At 42.4% G+C, this 23362-nt stretch overlaps 1 pseudogene; it reads left to right on the top strand.

Moving 5' to 3' along the window:
* The first annotated feature begins 416 nt into the window (after window positions 1-416).
* Window positions 417-23362, top strand: part of LOC132820009 (sodium- and chloride-dependent neutral and basic amino acid transporter B(0+)-like) — a 97680-nt pseudogene continuing 74734 nt past the window's right edge.

Below are 23362 nucleotides of genomic sequence, written 5' to 3'. Positions count from 1 at the left end.
GCCCTTAACTGCTTTAATTCTCCCTCCAGCTCCATGACTTGTTGTTCCAACTTGCTCACCTGCTGCACAAGACAGGCTAGCCATATTGCCTTCTCCACAGTTTTGTCATATTTCTTACTGTCTGTCCATGCAGCAGCCGCCTGGACTGGCTGGTCTGCATTAGCTACTTCTACCACCCATGCTTTTGCCAGATTCACTTTCTTCCACACGTATGTGGCTATCCTTTCGTCCATTTTGCTTTGTTCCCTCACCCCCTCTGTAAAGTCACCTAGACCAGGCCACCGGAGTCCTACCTGGCTCGCCATTGTAGCGGGTCCTGTTCCTGCTTTACTCCGCGCTGAGTCGGTATCTGACAGGGTGGCCACCTGCGCGTGTCTCGCACCAGCTGGTTCTAGGAACCGGGGAAATCCCACACTATGGGATTCCCTCTGGGGCGAGCGCTGAGTCAAAACTGCTGCAGGCTGCACAGCAAGTCTGACCCTTATATCACCCAGGTAACCCACTGCCACCAATACTCAGGCGATTCTCGCTTCCGTCAGTGGTTTAATGGCCACCCCGTTGTCTACCCACTCGGGCAGTTTCCCCGGAAGAGAGAAAAGGACTGGGCTGTTTATGCCTGACCAGACCCAGTCCTGAGTGGACGGCTTCGAGGTGTCCCAGGAAAAACCCTAGATTCTTGACTCCGGAATTATGGCAAGGCCTTTGAAACACCGTGACTTTACCAGAGGTCCGTGGTGAGGGTGCAATGGAGCAAACAAGACGCAGAGCGACAGTCCAACACCATTTTATTATCAACACCCACCAGAACCCGTAAGAAAGACAAACATTAGACACAATACAGTTTACTATGACTATGGGAACAAGATGCTAACGCACACAACGTAAGGCCTTACTTTACACAAGTTAGCAATGCTTATAACTATGACAGTGGAGAACCCCCTTTCCCACAAAGCCTCAACCACTGATATGGTTCTCGGAAAACGCCACGCTTCTGGGTAAGAAACTTACAGCCAGGCTTGAAATTGAGTGCGAGGGTGAACAGCAGACCTGTCCCAGCAGCCAGCGAGAGAGAGAGAGAGGGAGAGAGAGAGCCCAGGTACCTCTGCAGTTATAGTCTGGAAATGCCCCCAGGGCACTGGCAATGTCCGATGTGTTTTACACCTCCCTACTGTGCAGGTGAAATGACCTCCGTGGCAGTGTCCATTGTTTCATAATCTCTCCGTTTGCTAACACGGAGGTGCTAATGGCTCTCTTCTGTTCTCCTGACCCTAGCCCAGACATCGTGACTCCAGGCTTTGTTGGCTTATCAGGCCTGCATAGTGGCCACTTCCCCCCTCCAATACACGTAGGTGTCTGGCCGATTCCTGCCAGAACACCTTGGGGGCTGGGCTCTCTTTTGTACAGGCACAGAGATAGCAGCCAGCTGAGCCTGCTGGGAAATCATGTCAAGCTTTCAGAAAAAGGTGGCTGCTCTGTACATTTTAGCTGCTTTTCCCAGGTTCCACTGCTTGCTCCCTGCTTCTGTGTTGCCCGAAATTGCTACATGCATCTACACTGACTGAGCAGAGCCTGGAAAGGCCTGGACCCTCTCATGGGGCCCTTTCACTACTGTCCCTCTGACCAATAATCCCCTTGATCATTTGTGATGTGTGATTCATTAGGCCAGAAGCTAACACCTTCCCTTATTGGTCTCACTGAGCTGTGTGTATCTGAGGTGGTGGATGGTGTGTATGAGCCCTGTGCTGGCTGATGGAGCCCAGTGTTCGCCAGCTCTGGTTATTGGCTTGTACAGAGAGGACAAGAATCAATTCTCTCATAACTCACAAGTCACTTTATTAATGTTGTTCGTCAATACATGTGTGTAGCTAAAACATTTGTTGGCATAGAACATACTTGTACACTCACTAGAGTCTTCTGACACTCTCTGAGTAGTCACAAAATATAAAAGCTAATACCCAAGCAGTATAGCTCCTAACGACGACAAGGTCTGACGCCTCACACTCTCAATGTTGGCACCGGTGGTCTTGACGTAGGGTTTACTTCTGTGATGGTCAGTCTCTGGAGTTTTGACTGGCTCCATATCCAACAGTCATCTTCTTATTCACCCCACAAACTTATAGGTGTGTGTGTAGTGCAATGGGGTTACCTGCAGTGTGCCATGAACCCAAGGTCCCAGTTGTGGCCATCCCAATGGGTACTGAACTTGAATATCAGCCTCATTGCACTTTCCACACACACACACACACACTCACAGTTACACCCATGTATACACTCTCACACAGACACTCACAACCACAACCACCATCACCATCACTACCCTCCGCCCCCAACCCCACCCTCCCTCCACACATATAAAAGTTTGTGGGGTGAATTTGTACCTGCAGACATACATTTTCCTTCACTCAAAAACTGCATGAATCCATATTAGATCCGATAAATTCATTTGTTTAGATTAAAATCAGTCTAAACATTGTGGCACAGATAGTATCACACAGGGGAACTCACACCTTCGATATATTATCTTGGCTGACAGGCACCAATTGTTAAAGTTCACTTGAGAATGTACATTTTTAAAAAATGTTTTGCGATTTTTCATATGAAAGAACTGAAACCAAAGGGGTCACTCTAACAGATGAGAGACTTAACCAACAATCCAGGTCTTTTTCGATATATAATTTCAGTTACATAACATTGTAAACTTTTTGCCATAAATTCTGTATCATACAATCTTATATACCATGACCACCTGATGAAGGAGCAGCGCTCCTAAAGCTAGTGCTACCAATTAAACCTGTTGAACTATAACCTGGCATTGTGTGATTTTTAACAGTTGGATTTGGGGTTTTCAGAACGGGCGCGGCAGCTAGTGCTTGCTTTAGAGCTGCAATGTCTTCTTCCATTTGCACACCACATTCTTTTTTAATAACTCCATCAGTGGGGCTACCTTATTGGTCAATGTGGTCCCTTTAATGCCCCGCTAAGCTTGGGAAGGATCTCAACCTTTGACATCCCACAGAACAAGGAATCTGCCAATTGCCTCTACCTTTCATTTGTCCATTTCTTGTTTTCTCAGTGACAGAATCATTCCCAGATAAGTAATGTCCTACTTCATATCTGCGCTCTCTTAGGGTTCACTTTCAGACCCAACTCATGCCACAATTGCAGTAATTCACTTAACAGCTGATAACGTTCCTTTTTAGTTTCAGTTTGAAAAAGCAAGTCGTCTACATACTGCACCAGACATTAAGGTTTCCAGAATTCTTTTAACCCTTCACTTAGACATTATGGACGGGGAGTTAGGAAATCACTGAAGCAGGGCAGTCCAAGTATATTGCTGGCCTTGGAAAGTAAATGTGGGTTTATATCGGCATTCATTCTCCAGTGAGTTGACCAAAACACATTACTTATGTCCAAAACTGTGACCCATTGCGCATCCTCACTTTGCTTGACTACGATCTCTGGGTTAGTTGCTATGGTGGGGGCTGTAGACAGGGTGGCCTTGTTCAATGTCCAGTTATCTACCGCTATTTGCCAGCTACTGTCTGGTTTCGTAACTGGTCGAATAGGTGAGTTGATAGTGGAAGCTACTGGTCTCCGTATCCCTTGTTGCAGAAAACTATTACCTTCCTGACCTCTTCTTCTGCCTGTTTTGGAAAACCATACTGCTTCAGTGATTGTTGTCTGGATCCTGTATAAACACACTCTTGGCCAGTCATGTTTATGTTGTGGTTCTATTTGCCGAGCTGGGAATTTGCGTTGCAGACGTTTCGTTCCCTGTCTAGCTGACATCCTCAGTGCTTAGGAGCCTCCTGTGAAGTGCTTCTGTGATCTTTCCTCCGGCATTTGTAGTGGTTTCAATCTGCCGTTTCCGGTTATCAGTTCCAGCTGCAGTGGTCGGTATATTGGGTCCAGGTTGATGTGCTTGTTGATTGAATCTGTGGATGAGTGCCATGCCTTTAGGAATTCCCTGGCTGTTCTCTGTTTGGCTTGAACTATAACAGCAGTGTTGTCCCAGTCAAATTCATGTTGCTTGTCATCTGCGCGCGTGGCTACTAAGAATAGCTGGTCATGTTGTTTTGTGGCTAGTTGGTGTTCATGGATGCGGATCGTTAGCCGTCTTCCTGTTTGTCCTATGTAGTGTTTTGTGCAGCCCTTGCATAGGAGTTTGTACACTATCGTAGAGTGGCTGTTGGTTTGTGTGCTGTTATGAGTCTTAGTGGTCGCAGTAGTCTGGCTGTCAGTTCGGAAATGTTTTGATGGTAGTGTGGCTAGTCCTTTAGGTTGCTGCATGTCCTCATTCTGTTGTCTTTCCCTCAGGCATCTGTTGATGAAGTTGCGCGGGTATCTGTTTTTGCCAAATATATTGTATAGGTGTTCTTCTTCCTCTTTTTGCAGTTCTGGTGTACTGCAGTGTGTTGTGGCCCTTTTGAATAGTGTCTTGATGCAACATCTTTGTGTGTGTTGGGGTGGTTGCTTTCGTAGTTCAGGACTTGGTCGGTGTGTGTGGCTTTCCTGTATACTTTGTGGTGAATTCTCCGTTTGGTGTTCTCTGTACCATCACATCTAGGAATGGGAGTTAGTTGTCCTTTTCTTCCTCTCTCGTGAATCAGATTCCTGTGAGTGTGGCGTTGATGATCCGGTGTGTGTTCTCTATTTCTGTGTTTTTAATGATTACAAAGGTGTCATCCACATATCTGACCCAGAGTTTGGGTTAATATGCGGTTTGTTCTAATCTTTGCATTATAGCTTCTGCTATGAGTCTAGAGATGGGTGAGCCCATGGGTGTGCCATTGATTTGTTCATATATTTGGTTGTTGAATGTAAAGTGTGTTGTGAGGCACAGGTCCAGTAGTTTGAGTATGCCATCTTTGTCGATAGGTTCAATGTCCTGTTGTCTGTTCTGTATGTTCAGCAGGTTGGTCATTGTTTCTCTGGCTAGAGTTTTGTCGATAGAGGTGAACAGTGCCGTTACATCGGATGAGACCATGCTTTCTTCCTTGTCTATGTGTACTACTATTATAGGACAAGCCAAACAGAGAACAGCCAGGGAATTCCTACAGGCTTGGCACTCATCCACAGATTCAATCAATAAGCACATCGACCTGGACCCAATATACCAACCACTGCAACGGACAGCTGGAACTAACAACCGGAAGCACCAGACTCAAACCACTACAAATGCCGGAGGAAAGAAGCACTTTACAGGAGGCTCCCAAGCACTGACGATATCACCCAGACAGGGGACAAAATGTCTGCAACAAAGAACGGTAGGTCAGGCAGCATCCAAGGAGCAGGAGAATCGACGTTTCGGGCATGAGCCATTCCTGAAGAAGGGCTCATGCCCGAAACATCGATTCTCCTGCTCCTTGGCTGCTGCGCTTTTCCAGCGACACATTGTCAGCTCTGATCTACAGTCCTCACTTTCTCCCTCAGGGGAAGAACAGCCACATAAAAGTGATTATATAGGCCATAATTGATTAACAATTAGCAAACTGTTAATTGCAGGATAATTAGCAAGCTGGGCACCTTGCTTCAGTCACGTAATGTCTGGACAGTGTCAGTTAGTAAATGATAAGCAGGCGTTAGTAGACAAATAGGTCATTGCAAAGAGAAGAATAGCTCCATCCAAAGAGAAGAATTTATCAGGTATCAGTACAGTTGCAAGGCCAACTGCCTTAGCCGGGCATGGGAAAACACAGACTTTGAGCAAGCAAGCACTAAGATGAAATTTAAAATGGTTTCCAGGCTTTTAATATGTGACAAAATAGCTGCAATGAATCTAACAATTCTCCCACATTCAGACAGTGCACAAATTGAATTCATGCTGTGGCCATCTATTTGCATTGCAAACCATCCAGCCAGCCAGCTGAGCTAACAAGATCCTTCAGTGTGGGGCTGGAACAGCACAGCAGCTCGGGCAGCATCAGAGGAGCTGGAGAATCGACGTTTTGGGCAAAAGCCCTTCATCAGGAATCTGCCCAAAGCTTCAATTCAGGTTTGGGCTTTTGTCCAAAATGTTGATTCTCCTGGTCCTCAGATGCTCCCTGACTTGCTGTGCTTTCCCAGCACCACACTCTTGACTCTAATCTCCAGCATCTGCAGTCCTCACTTTCTACTAACAACGTCCTTTACCTACTGTAGGTCCGATTATGACCTCGCTGCTTCAATCAAATTTCATTTACTCATTGTCCCTATCAGTTTTTCCCCCTTTCCTGCCATACTATCAACCATTCCTTTGTCTAACTTTCTTTCTCTCCCTTTGGGCTTGGTTAGCTCATTTCCGTCATCAGCTTTCGTACAGTTTCTTCCTAGGTACTATCAGTTCTGAAGAGAGGTCACTGGACTCAAAACATTAACTCTGCTTTCTCTCCATGTATGCTGCCAAGACCTGCTGAGTTTCTCCAACAATTTCTGTTTTTAAATCAGCCATTTCCTCTCTTTTCCCCAGGCTGCCACCAGTGAACGTGTGCGTGAAGGTGACGAGAATATGGAGCGAGGTAACTGGTCCTCGAAGATTGACTACTTGCTCTCAGTGATCGGTTCTGCTGTGGGTTTGGGCAATGTATGGAGATTCCCGTACCTGGCCTACAGAAATGGAGGAGGTACTGTCATGAAATCCAAAATACAGGGGAGAAAAAAAGCACAAAGACAACAAGTAAATGGTGTAAAAAAAAATCACATTCAAAGAACCAGAGAGCATTTTTAACCTGCGGTCACCAACGGTTATGCCATCCGCCCTTACTCCACACTAGCACTGTGATCAAGTTTCAAATATAAGAACAGTATGTGTGCAATTTAACAAAAACATACAATCACAAACAGGCACTACAAAAATAACTGACCTTTTTGACAAGATGGAAGTTGCTGCTGACTTCAAGACATGCAAATAGTGACTGGTAGATTACTTTACTGTCTCAGGTGGTGTCACTTGTGATTTCCTTTGGAGAGCACACAGGAGAACTGAGGACAGCATCTCAGAAAGGGCTTCAATTTCAAACATTTCTGCTCCACTGAACCTTTTGTAGTAACTCTAACTTATTTGTGCTCAACAGCATTTCAGTAAATTTGAAAGGGTAGCTGAGATCCTGCATTGAAAGTATTGTTGCCAATTGAAATGATTAGATTAGATTCACTACAGTGTGGAAACAGACCTGCTAAAGAGCAACTCACCCAGACCCATTTCCCTACGTTCACCCCTGACTAATGCACCTAACATTATGGGCAATTTAGCAAGGCCGATTCACCTAACCTGCACATCTTTAGACTATGGGAGGAAACCGGAGCGCCCGGAGGACACCCATGCAGACACTGGGAGAATGTGCAAACTCCACACAGACAGTTGCCCGAAGTGGGAATTGAAACCAGGTCCCTGGCGCAGTGCTAACCACTGTGCCACCCATATAGTGTATGCACTTAACATCGCTATTCAACTAATGATCGTCCATACTACTACTGCTCAAGTCAAATTATGCATCTCACAAAGAATCAGAGAATCCCCCCAATGCAAATAGAGGCCATTCGGCCCATCATCTCTGCATTGTTTATCCCTGTATCCCTGCGTTTCCCGTGGCTTATCCACTTGGTCTGGACATCCCTGAAGACTAGGGACAATTCAGCATGGCCAGTCGACCTAAACTGCAAACCTGGAGAAAGTGAGGACTGCAGATGCTGGAGACCAGAGCTGAAAATGTGTTGCTGGAAAAGCGCAGCAGGTCAGACAGCATCTAAACTGCAGACCTTCAGACTGTGGGAGGAAACCAGAGCACCCAGCGGGAACTCCTGCAGACGTGGGGAGAAGCTGTAACCTCCCCACAGTGTGAACAGCCCGGATGGTGCCGCTCTCTAAACTGGGAATCCCGGTGTGAATAGTTGATAGGCAGAAGGATTCCAGCCGCTATCTCTGTAACTTTCCAATGGGGGTAGGGCAGTAAAGGCCAGATTTAACTGTGGGAGAGCCGTCACTGGAAGTAATTGATGGACAGGATCGGGGTAGTTTATATAATGAGGAGGATGTTGATTGAGGGAGTGTATTCCCACCGGTATTTACAGACTCACTCCAACAACACAAGCCGCACCACGTGACCGTCGTTCGTTGGGTCTCGCGCGCTCCAATTCGAACTCCTGGCCGTTGGCCACCAGCTGCTGCGGAGCGCGAACGCACGTCAGAACTACAACTCCCATGAGGCATCGCGGGCAGTCCATCTAATACCAAACGTTGGCCTGCACTGCGCAAGTGCAGGGATGGCTAACGGCACCGTGGGTAATGTAGTCCAAACAGGATGTGTTGGCGGAAGTCTTGCGAGGAGAGTCGAAAAGCTAACTGCAGCACTGAAAGGCGCAGGAAAATGGTGTTTTTGATGTTATGAACAAAAGGGAATAAGAATGAAGGGAAAAGATAGTGAAAGTGCCTAGAGGCGGAGGTTGCTAACCGTTGTGAAGTAGCGATTGTACACATTGCTCAGAGCAAAGTCAAGATACAGGCTTGTGGGCAAATGGAAGGAAACTGGAGAGGGCAAACAGGGCAGCGCTTATATAGTTAATGGTAGGGCCCTGCAGAGTGCTGCTGAGCAGAGACCGAGGGATGCAGCTTCACAGTTCCTTCAGAGTCGCAGGTAGACAGGATTGTGAAGGAGGCGTTTGGTACACTTACCCTCATTGGTCAGTACATTGAGTATAGGAGTTAGGATGTACTTTGTGACTCTCCAAAACATTGGCCAGGCCACTTAGGGTCGTCTAGTTATCATTGTTGATCGTCAGGATAAACTCGTCTGGACAGTGGTGAGACCACTTATGTAATACTGTACTGAAACCAATTCTGGTCACTCTTCTATAGAAAAGGCATTGTTAAACTTGAGAGGACACAGAAATGTTGCTGGAATTGGAGGGCTTGATCCATTGGGAGAAGCTGAATAGACTGGACAAAGTTAAAAATCACAAAACTAGGTTATAGTCCAACAGGTTTATTTGGAAGTACTAGCTTTCAAAGCGCTGCTTATTCATCAGGTGAGTGTGAAGGAGGACAATTTTTAAAAACATTCTTCTTTGGAAATAGAACCAGTTTTACTCAAGATTGGGATACAGACAGACTCAAACCCTCACACCTATAAGGTGGTAAAAACAATGACTGCAGATATTGGAAACTAGATTTTGGATCAGTGGTGCTGGAAGAGCACAGCAGTTCAGGCAGCATCCAAAGTGCAGCGAAATCAAGGCATTCTCTGAGCTGCGATGTCACCTGTTGTGATAAAACCTTAAGTTATCTGGAGAATGTGACTGAAAAGAAGTTCTGGGATTTACATATTAAAGAATTGAAACCAGCAAACCCATTCAAAAAGCTGAAAAACTTAACAATCTAGGTGTGTTCAACATATCATTGTGTCACTATAATTTTTTGCTATACATTCTGTGTCATAGGTCCTGATTCATAACCACCTGATGAAGAAGCAGCGCTTTGAAAGCTAGTGCTTCCAAATACCTGTTGGACTATAACCTGGTGTTGTATGACTTTTAACTTTGTCTGCCCCAGTCCAATTCTGGCTCCTCCAAATCATGAATAGGCTGGGCATTTTTCCCTAGATTATTGGAGTTGCGGGGTGACCTTAGGGTGGTTTATAAAATCATGAGGGGCATGGATAGGGTGAATAGCCAAGGTGCAGATGTCCAAAACTAGAGGGCAAAGGTTTAAAGGGAGTGGGGAAAGAATTAACAGGGAATCCAGGGGCAATGTTTTCATGCAGAGGAAGGTGCTTTTATGGAACAAGCTGCCAGAGGAAGTTGTGAAGGCTGATACAATTACAAAACTGGAAAGGCAACTTTTATATCAGATACATGAGGAGGAAGGTTTGGAGGGATATGGGCCAGACGTTAATGGGACTAGGTCAGATTGGGATGTCTGGTTGGCATAGACTAGTTGGACTGCAGTGTCTATATCTGTGCTGTATGACTCAATGATTCTATTCTAACCACCAGGTCGTTGTACCGCTCCAGTCTGAGATCAGGTCCTCAAATCATGTAGGCGTTTGAAGATACCATGCATGGCCATCTGTAGTTTCCTGCTGTGAGAGTCAGCACATTGCACCAGTCAAGCTTCAGTCATGAGGGCAGGAATGTAACATTGGGCTGGGTGGCAATATCTGAAAGACAGTAAAGGCTTGCACACAAGGGTGAAGAGTTCAGTGGTGTAAAGCTGGCTTGTGAAGATTTTGGTGGTTTTTATTTATTGATTAATTTTGGTGCAGGGATTTCCTGGTGGAAGAGTTTGAAATGAGTGTGATGCTGGTGAATGATTGGTGTGTGTTAGGGTGGGGAAGTCTGTGTTCATTGAAGGAAAGCCTCACAATCTCATCGTACCCATGTCGATGGGGTCAATGTCACCTTGTCCCTATCTCCTCTTTCCAGTTTCTGACCCTTCCTCTTTCCAAGACAGGAAATGGTGCACAGAGGTAACTTTGCAGCTCTCCAATGGCCAGGACGAAATGGAGAATGTGGTGCATCACCCTAAACTTGGAGAATCTCTCTGACACTCCTGGAAAGATTGCCCTCCTTACAGGAAGCCTTATGGTGTCACACTGTTTTGCTACATTCATGATTCTTTTCCCTCGTCCGCAAGCATGACAGAAACAGCTCTTCTGAGGAAAATGGAATCAATGTCAGTCGCATCATTCGACTGCACTGATTGTATTTTCATTTCAAGCTTCAATCCTATAAAGAGGCCCTTTCCAACCTCCTGGCCATTGGAATCATGCATTTTCCTCCTGACAGTCATCCTGAGGCTGCCAAGTACAATTACCAAAGCTAAATAAAAGCAAAATAACGCGCATGCTCGGTGTGTAAAACAAATAGAGAATGTTGGAGAAATCAGCAGGTGTGGCTGACCTAAGGTTTTAGGAGCAACACTGTTGTATAGGTCCCTGAATGTTGATTGTACACAGGATCTAAATACAAAAAAGACGCAATCTACAATCTGCAGCCACACTCCTCTGTCAACAACATTTCATTCCAGTATTAATACGAAATGAACTATTAGTTATGAAACCTGGTGACATTAATATTCAAGCAATTTATTTGACTTTCCCTTTTCTATATTTTGCAGGTGCTTTCCTTATTCCCTACATTCTGATGCTGGCAGTCACTGGGATGCCAATGTTTTTCCTGGAAACTTCCTTTGGGCAGTTTGCCAGCCTTGGACTGGATGCAGTGTGGAAAGCTGTGCCCATGTTACAGATTAGTCTTGATTTGGCAACAGTTTAAATGAGCAATTGTGTTTTATACCCATGAATATAGTCACTATATTTACTTCACCAGATGTTGGTGTTAGATCGCCTTGCAGAGATGTTGTTCACAATTAAAAGAGTGGAATATCCCCTTTCACTGTTTCAAATTCACTTTCTGAAACAGTGGTAGAGGCAGGAACCACTACAGCATTTAAAAACAGTCTAGATCATCACTTGAAACACCAAAGGATACAAGGCTAAGTGCTGGGAAATGGGATTAGAGTAGATCAGTTCTTGATAACTGGTACAGAAACAATAGGTTGAAGAGCATCTTCCTATGCTGTAACACTGTATGAGTTGATGTCATTAATTGAGGTAGACAGAGTGGAGATGCTGGAGAGATCCGTTTGTTGACTTCTGAATTTGACAGAACCTATTTGTGAAAATGATGTTGTAGGTGATTCTGCTGGGATCTGCAAGAACCTGTGAAACTTGAGTGAGTGAATTAGTGAAGACCTTTTCCAGTATAATTATCTTAAGGAGATGTTAATGGAACAGGGGAGTCTCCTTGTTATCCAAACTGGTGAAAGACCTTTGTTACTCCACGTTCATAATGTAAGCATGTTTGTGTACTATTTTCAAACAGATAGCTTTGCAATGAGATTTAAGTAAAACAACAGTTTCCTGTAATAATCTCGTGTCCCTTGATTTATAGGCATAAATCAGTTTCAGCCTTGGGCAAGCTCAACTATTGAGTTTTCATTGTCGTTTGGGGCAAAGATTTCTGAATATTCACTGCCCCTATTTTTGATTGATTGATGAAATTCCAAAAAATTACAGTCCAAAATGACTCACCCTTTATTGTAATATAGGAAACCTTCCTCCTGCGTTGACCATGTCAATCCCTGCAAGATTTTGTATGATGGCATTAGATCACCTATCATTCTTCTAAACTCCATCTGCAAATTTGGAAATATGATGTTGAACCCTGACTGAAGAGTCATAATGAACTCAAAATGTTAACTCTTTCTTTCTGCACGGATGCTACCAGGCCTGCTGAGTTCCTCGAGTGTTCTGTTTGTTTCTTTAAGATTCCCAGCCTCTGCAGTATTTTGTTTTTCTTCAAATCATTCCTACAGATTATAAATAGCTGGAGCCTAAACACTGACCCCTTTGGAACCACACTAGTTGAAGCTTACTAAACTAAAATTGAATCAGTTGTTCTTATACTCTTTCATGTCCATTAATCAGTTCTCAATCCATGCTAATATATTCCTCCCCCAACTCCCATGTGCTCTAATTTTTTTCACTCCAGTGTGGAACCTTTTTGAAAACATTCTGAAAATCTAAACCGACAACATCTATCGGTTCTTATTTAATATATTATTTAGATCCTTAAACTCTCCCAGGTTTGTCAAAGATGATTTTCTTTTTCTAAATCCATGTAGACTCTTCCAAATCCAATCATATTTTCTAAGTGGGCTGGAATTGTGTCTGCTTCTAATGGATTTACGTTTGCTTTTGCTGTTCTATTCCTTTTTACATGTATACAAAAACATTTACACTCTGCTTTTGTTTCTCACTCGTTTAGTTTCACAGTCCATTTTATCAATGTTTTCCTTGGTTCTCCTTTACTAAAATGCTCTGAATCTTTTATTTACTTTCTTTTTGACACTTTACAGGTGTCTTCCTTTGATCCATTATGATCTTAGATTTGTTTTGTTACCCGCAGTTGGAACACTATACTTGGGAGGTTTCTGTGCTTTAAAAGAATGTATTTTCATTGCTAATTACAGAGAGTGAAATTAGCTGGTATGCCTCCCACCTCATCCAGGCAGAATCAGCAGTGAGCTCAGAATCCAAAGCGAGCCTTAAAGCACTACAGGTGGGCACTTATGAAACACCATGAAGAACATCCCACCCAGTGATGATACCAGACAACTTGATTGTTATAAGAAAGGAATCACGCTCCTACCTACACCATCTGTTTGATGGTGTGCGCAGTGTAATACTGTGGTCAACTGAGTCTTTAACAAATCATTTGACCATTAATTATTTGTGTATGATGAGAGAGTTACTGACTTTAACACCCACCAATGCTCCATGCTTTGGGAATGAGGTCAGGGAGTGTACAGGAATGTTGTGGATTAGCCTACAGTTCCATATAATATCTATCCCCACCAAAAACATATGCTGTTGTGACCTGTGGTATTCCATCATCTTTGTTTGTCTTTCAGTGTTAACCATTAAATGTCTACTGTCGTACCTTTCATTTTGGGTCGTAATCCACCCATAACTAATCTTTATCTTCACCGTTTATTAAATCCCTTTGTTTATATTTAATATAATCATTTTTGATTGAACTACATCACTTTCAAACTCAATGTAAGATGCTATCATTTACTCTATCTTATAAATAAGCCAGTTTATTGCACACAAAAAAGGACAAGAAACAGCAATTATAGTCCGTTATACAAGAACTAATTGAAATGGTCTTTTCCAACTGTAAAAAATAAAGAGTTAACCTTTTTATGAGTTATCATTAAATTCTTCATTCCAGATTTGTATTGAATTCAAATTTTGCCATCTGTTATGACAGGAATCGAACCCTGGTTCCCAGAACATTATCTTGATCTCTGGATTAACAGTTCAGCAATAATACCACCAGGCCGTTTCCTCCCCTTATAAATTATCTGTAAGGTGCTTAGAGATGTCTTACGTTTATGCAAAAGACTATAAGTGGATACCTTTCTTGTTTTCATTCACAGTGAAAGGTAATGTCCTCGATGTTCTTGCCTTGCTGTTAAGACATGCTGCCTCATTGAGTAGTTTGCTGTTTACATAGGATTCGGAGCAGCTCCTTTGCCTTTGGTATGATACTGGGACAGGCCAGTAAAATCTCAGACTATTGGCTTTATTAGTAAATTATTTCTTAGATAAACATCCATTTCAATCCCTTCTAAAATACATAACTGATGACAGCATATCTGGAATCCTGAAAATCTCAGCCTTATTGTTCAGAATTTTTGTTGCAAATGCAATGAAAATGCGACATTTGAAGTTGAATGACTCAAGAATTTTACATTTCAATAATTTCGAAACATATCTATCCAAATTAAGGTTCTTGGAATTAAAGTACAGCTTATACTCATCCATCACGTGCGCACATAATCCTCTGGAAATACAAACAACAACAGAAATTGCAATGCCAACTGGCAACTAGATAAGATTGATTTTGTCTACCAGCTAATTCTGAGGAGGAGGAATGGTGTGCCCTTATTCAAGAAGGGCTGTAAAGAAAAGCTGGGGTACAATAGATCAGTAAGCCTAACATGTATGGTAGGTAAGTTGCTTGAGAAGATTCTACGGGGTAATGTGTACATGCGTTTGGAAAAACGGTTTGTTTAGGAGTAGTCAGCATGGTTTTGTGAATGAGAGACTATGCCTCACAAATTTGTTAGCAACCTTTGGTGAAGTGACCAGGAAGGTGATTGAGGGTGGGGCGGTAGACATAGTCAAAATGGATTTCAGTATGGCCTTTGATAAGATTCCACATGGTAGGCTGCTCTGAAAGGCTAGATCGCATGTAATCCAGTTGGAGCTGGCACATTGGATCCACAATTGGCTTGATGGTAGAAAGCAGTGGGTAATAACGGAAAGCTGCTTGTTGGACTGCAACAAGTGGAATGCTTCAGAGGTTGGTGCTTGGCCCATTACTGTTTGTTATCTATATGAATGATTTGGATGAGAATGTTCAAAGCGTGATTAGTAACTTTGCTAACGACGCTAAAATAGGTGGTATAATGGAGAGTGAGGAAGGTTATCATAAATTGCAACAGGACCTTGATCAGCTGGGAGTGGTCCGAGAAATGGCAAGTGGAACTTAATATAGATAAGCGTGAGGTCTTGCATTTTGGAAAATCAAATCAAGGTAGGAGTTTCATGGTGAATGGTAAGGCTGTAAGGAGTGAGTGGAACAGAAGGATCTTAGAGTTCAGGGATTCCCAGTTTACTGAAAGTGGAGTCACAGGTAGATAGGGCAGTGAAGAAGGCTTTTGGCACACTGGCCTTCATCAGTCTGGCCAATGAGTATAGAAATTGGGGAGTTATGTTGCAGTTAAACAGGACATTCGTGATGCCGCGCTTGAAGTATTGTGTTCAGTTTTGGTCACTTTGTTATTGGAAATATGTTATTAAACTGGAAAGAGTGCAGTAGAAATTTACAAGGATGTTGCTTGGACTCAATGGTCTGAGTTATAGGGAGAGCTTGGACAAGCTAGGACCTTTTTTTTAGAGTGTAGGAGACTGAGGGAGGATCTTATAGAGGTGTATAAGATGATAAGAGGCATAGGTAGGGTGAATGCTCTGTCTTTTCACAGAATTGGGGAATTGAGGACCAAAGGGCATCAGTTTAAGGTTAGAGGAAAAGAATAAAAGGGAATAAAACTGAAGGGCAACCTTTTTCATAAGAAGAGTGGTATGCATATGGAATGAGCTGCCAGTGGAAGTGGGTATATTAACAACATTTAAAAGCCATTTGGACAAATAGATGGATAGGAAAGAATTAGAAGGATATGGGCCAAGTGCAGGGAAATGGGATTAGGACAGATGGACATTTGCAATTTTTGAGAAGGTTAGTAGCTCAGGTTGTGGTTCAGGTTGTAAGTTTGCTCGCTGCGTTGGTACATTTGTTCTCAGACATTTTGCTAGGTAACATAATCAGTGAGCCTCTGTTGAAGCGCTGGTGTTCCGTCCTACTTTCTCTTTACGAGTCTCAGTCTGTCATGATGGGTGATATCTTCTGGTTCTTTTTCTAAGTCCAAATGGGGTCCAGATCGATATATTTGCTGATGGAGTTTCGGTTTGAATGCCAGGCTTCTAGGAATTCCCATGGGTGTCTTTGTTTAGCCTGTCCCAGGATGGATGTATTGTCCCAGTCGAACTAGTGTCCCATTTCATCTGTGTGTAAGGATACCAGTGATAGTTGGTTATGTCTTTTGGTGGCTACTTGGTGCTCGTGTATCCTGTTGGCAATTTTCCTGTCCATCTATCCAATGTAATGTTTGTTGCAGTTCTTCCAGGGTATTTTGTAGAGTGATGTTTTGGTCAGCATGGGGCAGTTTGGGCCAAAGGGCCTGCTGCTGTGCTGTAGGACTCTATGGTTCAATGTCTCTTAATTTATTTCAAAACAGTTTCAAAACTAATCTCATGCTTCTTATTTAATTTTAAGGTTTGGGCATAAATACCATTGTATTTACAGCATTTGACAACATTTCATATACCTGTGTCCTCGCCTACAGTCTGTACTACCTGTTTGCATCCTTCCAATCACCATTGCCGTGAGTAGAGTGCTTCAGTTGGTGGGGAGTGGATGAAACATGCAGCAGGACTCTCAAAGGGACAGTGCTCAATTCTGTTGGGACTGATTGCTCATTCTGTCAATCTGAATGAGTGAGAGAAATGGACAATCGTTTTGCATAGAACATCTTGCACAGATGTCAGTAGCAAGAATATTATTGAGTCATTGGATTTCCAAGGATAATCAACGATACCTTTTTTTTTGAATATAGGGTAAGCATTCATGAAAATAATATTTCTATTGCCGGGAATTTAGTACACTTTGGGCCATAAGTATACATTATATCAGAACAGACAATTGTAAATTGTCTGAATTCTGACTTAAATTTCAACTTTTTCATTAACTTCAGTGTGTTAAAATTGCTGACTAATAATGTTCTGACAGCAGGGAATTGTACTGCACAATTTGTCTGTGCCCAGTTAAGGTGAGATGCAAACATCTTGCTGCCTGCTCATCAATATGGTTGCCAGGATCACATCGGGTTTATGACGCAGGAACAGACCATGTGCCAATTGAAATTCTGCAATTCAGCAGGGGAGAGTGAGAGTTGCAGAAGCAATGTGTAAATGTCAGGTGGTCTCATATTTGTTCCCCTCATATAAAGCTGGTATTTTTTGCTCTTGAATACAAGGCATTCTGCTGGTCTTCTGACAGACACTGCTCTGTGATGGCACTGTACAACTATGATGGTCATGGGCAATACATGATTGGCTGGCCACACCCAGTTGAAATCAAAAAGTATGGGGTTGGAAAAGCACAGCGGGTCAGGCAGCATCAGTGGGACAGGAGAGCCAATGTTTTGGGCAGAAGTCCTTCTTTCAGAATGGGGTTTATGCCCGAAATGTCAACTCTCGTATTCATCAGATGCTGCCTGACCTGTTGTACTTTTCCAGCAGTATGGTTTTGGTCTCTGACTCTCTGGGATCTGCATTCCTCACTTTCTTCTACGTCTTGTTGGGCTAGTTGAAGAAGGGTCAGTGGAAGAACAAAGGTTCTGCGTACACCATTTAACAATTAATTCCTAAAATGTTTTCTAATCTAGGCAGCAAAACCCCAAGATACCAGCAGAGTCAACTCTTACCAGAATTGGCTGCTAACACAAAAAGTTATTTCTTGCCTTCAGAGCAGCTGCATTCTATCCCTCTCTGTCCCTCTCTGTCTCTCACTCTCATTCTTGCTCTCTCGCTCTCTCACTTTCTCTCCATAGTCATAGAGACGTACAGCAAAGAAACAGGCCCTTTGGTCCAACTTGTCCATGCCGACCAGATATCCCAACCCAATCTACTCCCGCCTGCCAACACCCGGCCAATATCTCTCCAAACCCTTCCTAATCATATGCCCATCCAGATGCCTTTTAAATATTGCAATTCTACTAGCTTCCACCACTTCCTCTGGCAGCTCATTCCATACATTTACCATCATCGGCATAGAAAAGTTGCCCCTTAAGTCTCTTTTATATTTTTCCCCTCTCACCCTAAACCTGTGCTCTCTAGTTCTGGACTCTCCAACCCCAGGAAAAAGACTTTGTCTGTTTATCCTACCCCTCAGCCTCTGACGCTCCTGGGAAAACAGCCCCAGCCTATTCAACCTCTCCCTATTGCTCAAATCTCCAACCTTGGCATCATCCTTGTAAATCTTTTGTGCACATTTTCAAATTTCACAACATCCTTCCAATAGAAGGAGACCAGAATTGCACGCAATATTCTAAAATTTGCCTAAAAATGTCCTGTAAGCTGCAATGTGACTTCTCAACTCCTGTACTCAATAGTCTGACCAATTTGATTTTCAGTCAGTTTTGGGTTTGGTTTGTTGTTCATGATGTCCTAATTTCTGAGCAGAGCCATAGTCTTCCCACCATTCTCCTCTCAGGAACATTTTAGTTTCATTTTAAATGAGGGAAGGTTTGTAAAACATAACTATGACTCCTGTAAATTGGATCTACTCCATCATCTGTAAGTGTGTTACTGTTATGATAAAATCCAGCATTTTGCCCACTAGGCAAACCGGTCTATGCTTCCTTCTTTTTTTCTGAAATGGCGGGACTATGTTCATTACTTTCAAAATCTTTGTCAAATCCCAATTTCACCTCTCTCTGCATCAAATGGGCATATTTTTCTTTCGTCTAATTGTTTCAGATTCATATACCCACAGAAACATTTAAAATCTGCTTTCATGTCTCTCTTGTTAGCCAATTCTGATTTTCATTTTTCTTTTCTTGTCCTTTACTGAAGTCTTCAAGACCCCAAACCTCAGCTCACTACCGTTTAGGGGGATATTCTTAGATTTTAACTTGCATTGAATGTTGTCTTTACGTCTCTTTGTCACCACAGTTGGACTACATTTTCTGTGCAGTGTTTTTGCCTTAAAGGAATGTACATAAAGTGTGGATTTTACATTAAATTATATTTATCGTAGATTGTCTTCAAATTCTACTTCTGCTTCTATGAGTTTTCCAGTCTATCATGTCTTTCCCAGTTGACCTGTCTGCTATTTAGATATAAGGCCCGAGATTTGACTGATAGTTTAACATTGAAATGCTTTCACAATTTCATATTACTGTCAGTCAGTCTTCCCTAGAGACTCCTTCTCTACAGGGGTGTTAATTAGTCTTTTCTCATACAGAATGCTTGATCCAAAATTGCATCCTCGTTGATTTGTGAACACACTGATCTAGGAGATCAATTGCGAACTTTCTCTGTACTTGTCCTGCAAGCTGTCACTGCTATTAATGTTTGCCCAGTCTATATGAAGAGTAAATTTGTCAATGATCAATGATTACCCAAATTACATGGAGCACAAGTCTCCTGACATTCACTCTGCCCTACTCTGCAGCTACTGTTGGGGGCTGTGTAATAACGTACGCAAGTGCTTTCTCCCCCTTGATTTTACTGAGATCCACCCAAACTGATTCTAATTCTTGATTTCCTGAGGTTAGGTTCTTTCACTCTACTGTCATTATCCCAAAGTTTTGTTATTCCTTTGGTATTGCTACCATTGTGGGCGGCACGGTGGCACAGTGGTTAGCACTGCTGCCTCACAGCGCCTGTAGACCCGGGTTCAATTCCCGACTCAGGCGACTGACTGTGTGGAGTTTGCATGTTCTCCCGTGTCTGCGTGGGTTTCCTCCGGGTGCTCCGGTTTCCTCCCACAGTCACAAAGATGTGCGGGTCAGGTGAATTGGCCATGCTAAATTGCCCATAGTGTTAGGTAAGGGGTAAATGTAGGGGTATGGGTGGGTTGCGCTTCGGCGGGTCGGTGTGGACTTGTTGGGCCGAAGGGCCTGTTTCCACACTGTAAGTCTAATCTAATCATTTCAAGTTAGAGTTGCAAAGTCATAACAGTTTGGAAATGGACCCTTTGGTCCAACTAGTCCATGCCGACCATATTCCCTAACTAAACTAGTCCCACTTGCCTGTGTCTGGCCCACATCCCTCCAATTCTTTCCTATTCAAGTATTTATCCAAATGTCTTGCAAATTTTGTAACTGTATCTGCATCCATCACTTCCTCTGGCAGTTCATTCCACATACGAACCACTCTCTGTATGAAAAAGTTGCCCCTCATGTCATTTTTGAATCTTTCTCCTCTCATCTTTTAAAAATATACCCTTAAATTTTGAACACGCCCACACTAGGGAAGAGACTATTGCTATTCACCTTATCCATGTCCCTCATGACTTTATGAACCTCAATAAGGTAATCTCTCATCCTCCTACTTTGCACAAAAAAGTCCCAGTCCACCCAGTGTTTCTTTATAACTGAATCCCTCCATTCCTGGCAACATCCTGTTCTATCTTTTCTGAACTAATGATATCAGCAATACTATTTATTGTTAGATCATATATAATTTTAATTGGAACTCATAAATCATCTAGTTTGTCTCAAGTGCATTTGAATTGGTGCTTTTATCAAACACTTCTTCCTACTTCTTTCTGACACCACTTTCATCACTAATGCCATTTCTTTTCCAATCTTTTCCAAATGCAAACATTTCAGTTTCATCCAAAACACTGCTGCATCTCATTGTCTTGGCATTTCCTTTCTTGCCTTTGTATGTTCTGAAACTCCTAATCTGTCCTGCTGCTGCCACCATCCAACACAATTTGTGTTTGGTTCATGTTCTATCCCACAAATTAGAACGTAGAAAAGAAAAGAAGTTTACCAAATAGGGAGAATAAACAGATGAAAATTGGGAAAACTGTAGTTGCAGTTTATGGGATCATGTGATACTGATGAGGTTTATGCACACATTGTGTGTGCTCAGAGGACTGATTTATTTTTCTCTAGTATCATTATCCCAGAGTTTTGTTCTTACTATGGTATTGATGCAATTATGAGTAATAGAGTCATACAGCATGAAAGCAGATCTTTGGTCCAACAGTCCATGCCAACTGTGTTCCCAAACTAACATGCTTCTGCTTGCCTACTTTTGGTCTAAATCCCTCCAAACCTTTCCTATTCATGTACTTATCCAAATATCTTTTAAATGTTGTAAATGTACCTGCATCCACCACTTCCTGTGGTATTTCATTCCACATCTCTGTGGTTGTCCCTTATTGCATTTTTAAATCTTACTCCTCACATTCAAACGATGCCCCCTAGTTTTGAACTCACCCACCCTAGGAAAAAGACCCATCCTGATAAATGATATTGGTAACAATATTTGCTATTAGGTCATATATAAATTTGATTTATACTCATTGATCTAATTTATGCTAAGCACTTTTTGCAATTGAATTTGTGCTTCTAGCAAGCACCTCTTCCTTGCGCCACATTATTCACTAATGCCCTTTCATTTCCTGTTTTTCCTAAATGCACACATTTCATTTTCATCCAAAACACTGCTCTCTGTCAATGCCGTGCATTTCTGTTGCTGCTTTTGATTTTTCTGAAAACTTCTACTTTCAAGTCTGTCCGTCCGCTCTCATTGCCCAATCATTGTGTGTCTGTTTGAAATTCTGTCTCCAAACCAGAAAGTAGTAGAAACAAGGTTTACTAAATAGGAGGAAGAAACAGAAGGAAATTGGCAAAACTGCAGTTGCTATTTATGGGATGATATGATGCCGAGAGGTTTGTACACCCTGATCGTGTGCACTCAGAGGTTCATTCAATAATCACTCTTTCTGTTTAAGTTCTTCACTGAGCCTTCATTGGAAATATGTTGAAGTCCTGTAGTATACTCTTGTCCATGTTCTTGCCAGTTCTGAAATCTTGTGTGATAAATCAACAGTTATTGAAGTCACGCTTAATAATTGAATGCAATATTATCAGTGACAAGCAGTTCAAAATCCGTAAAATTGACCATTGCAAACAGGGTGATTTGCCCGAGCTGGGCTCTGTGTGAGTGCAGCGTACAGACTATAACTCTGTGTTCTGATCCATCTGTAATGTTGCCATGCAAAGGGATTAAACTAATTCAGACAGAGTGGAACAATGACCTTAATTATATCACTAGAATTTGAAATATAAGAATTTGAGCAAAAAACTGGAAATAAAATGTTGACTTCATTGAACGTGACCAGGAGACTCTTGAATTGTTGACTGTACCTCATTGGCAGACTGGTCTATAATAAACTGTTTTATCTTAGCAAATGCGGTTGTCCGTTAACTGCCATCTAAAGAGGCCTAATGACCTGCACAACTAAGATTAGCAGTTAATGCCTGCCCTCCTAATAATCTGTAAGTCCTAAGTAAGTAAATTATCCTTTAAAAACTTGTTCCATAATTTCCAGATCCAATCTGCAATTTCTCTCTGGACAATGGATATTTTGAAATTGTTAATATAACATGGCTGCAGACAAACAATGAAACTTGTCGAAATGGATCAAAAATCTCCATTCCTCACCATGGTCCGAGTGAACAATACTAGGAGTAAGTACGTTTCAGGGAGCTACACCTCTAATCTGCATAGCTGGGCCAACAACTCCTCCTGGGATAGTTCGTTGGTAAATGAGAGAGAAGCTGTTTGATTGCAGTCAAGATTTACATTATTCTCCTCTTGTATACTAACAGGGGCTCCTGCTTTAGTTTGTATTTCCCTGGTTTGTAACACCGCAGCTTTCCTTTTAACAGGAATTTAAGCAGTGTAGATTTTATCAAACAAATATTTATTTTCTTATATATTTGGGTTTGAAGATGGATCTCCCTTTCTTTGAATTATCAATTGAATATAGTATTGTGTTCAACCCATAATCCAGGGAAATTTATTAGGGAAATTGGGAGTGAACAGATGTTTAATGATATGAAGGAGCTGAATTCACTGGGAGAGACTAACCCAGGTAGTTTTAAGAGAGCAATGTCAGGCTGTCAATGAAGCACCGTCAGGAACTCCTTCAAACCAAATCAGCCCACAAGGGAATCACATCAGCATTGACTATTTAACAAAGCTTTATTCTTATAAAAAATGAGTAGAATGAGAGACAATATTGAAAACAATACCAAATTTAGTCTCCCTTAATACCATTCGCACCCTAGAATATAGTTTTAAAAGGATGTTAACAACAACTACTCAGATTTATATAGAGTTTTGTCCTTAACATCAGTGACAAAACTGAAATATGTTAGAAGGGCAGAAAGAATACGTAGAGGCTCCTCCAGCCTGGCGTTCAACACAATCTGATGAATTTCTGCTTAGCCTAGTGCTCAGAAAGTGACCTTTTATCCTGAGGCTAGACTTCCATGTTCTAGATTCTCCAGTCAAACAAAATAAAGGGTGGGATATTCTGTTCTCAGAGCTGGTGAAAAGATTGGTAGATGGGTGAACTTGATCGGGTGAGAGGCAAAAAAGTCACA

The sequence above is a fragment of the Hemiscyllium ocellatum genome, chromosome 11, assembly GCF_020745735.1.
Source record: "Hemiscyllium ocellatum isolate sHemOce1 chromosome 11, sHemOce1.pat.X.cur, whole genome shotgun sequence".
In the NCBI taxonomy this organism is placed as follows: domain Eukaryota; kingdom Metazoa; phylum Chordata; class Chondrichthyes; order Orectolobiformes; family Hemiscylliidae; genus Hemiscyllium; species Hemiscyllium ocellatum.
Note: the sequence above shows the minus strand (reverse complement) of the source record. Positions and strands in the feature narration are given on the sequence as shown.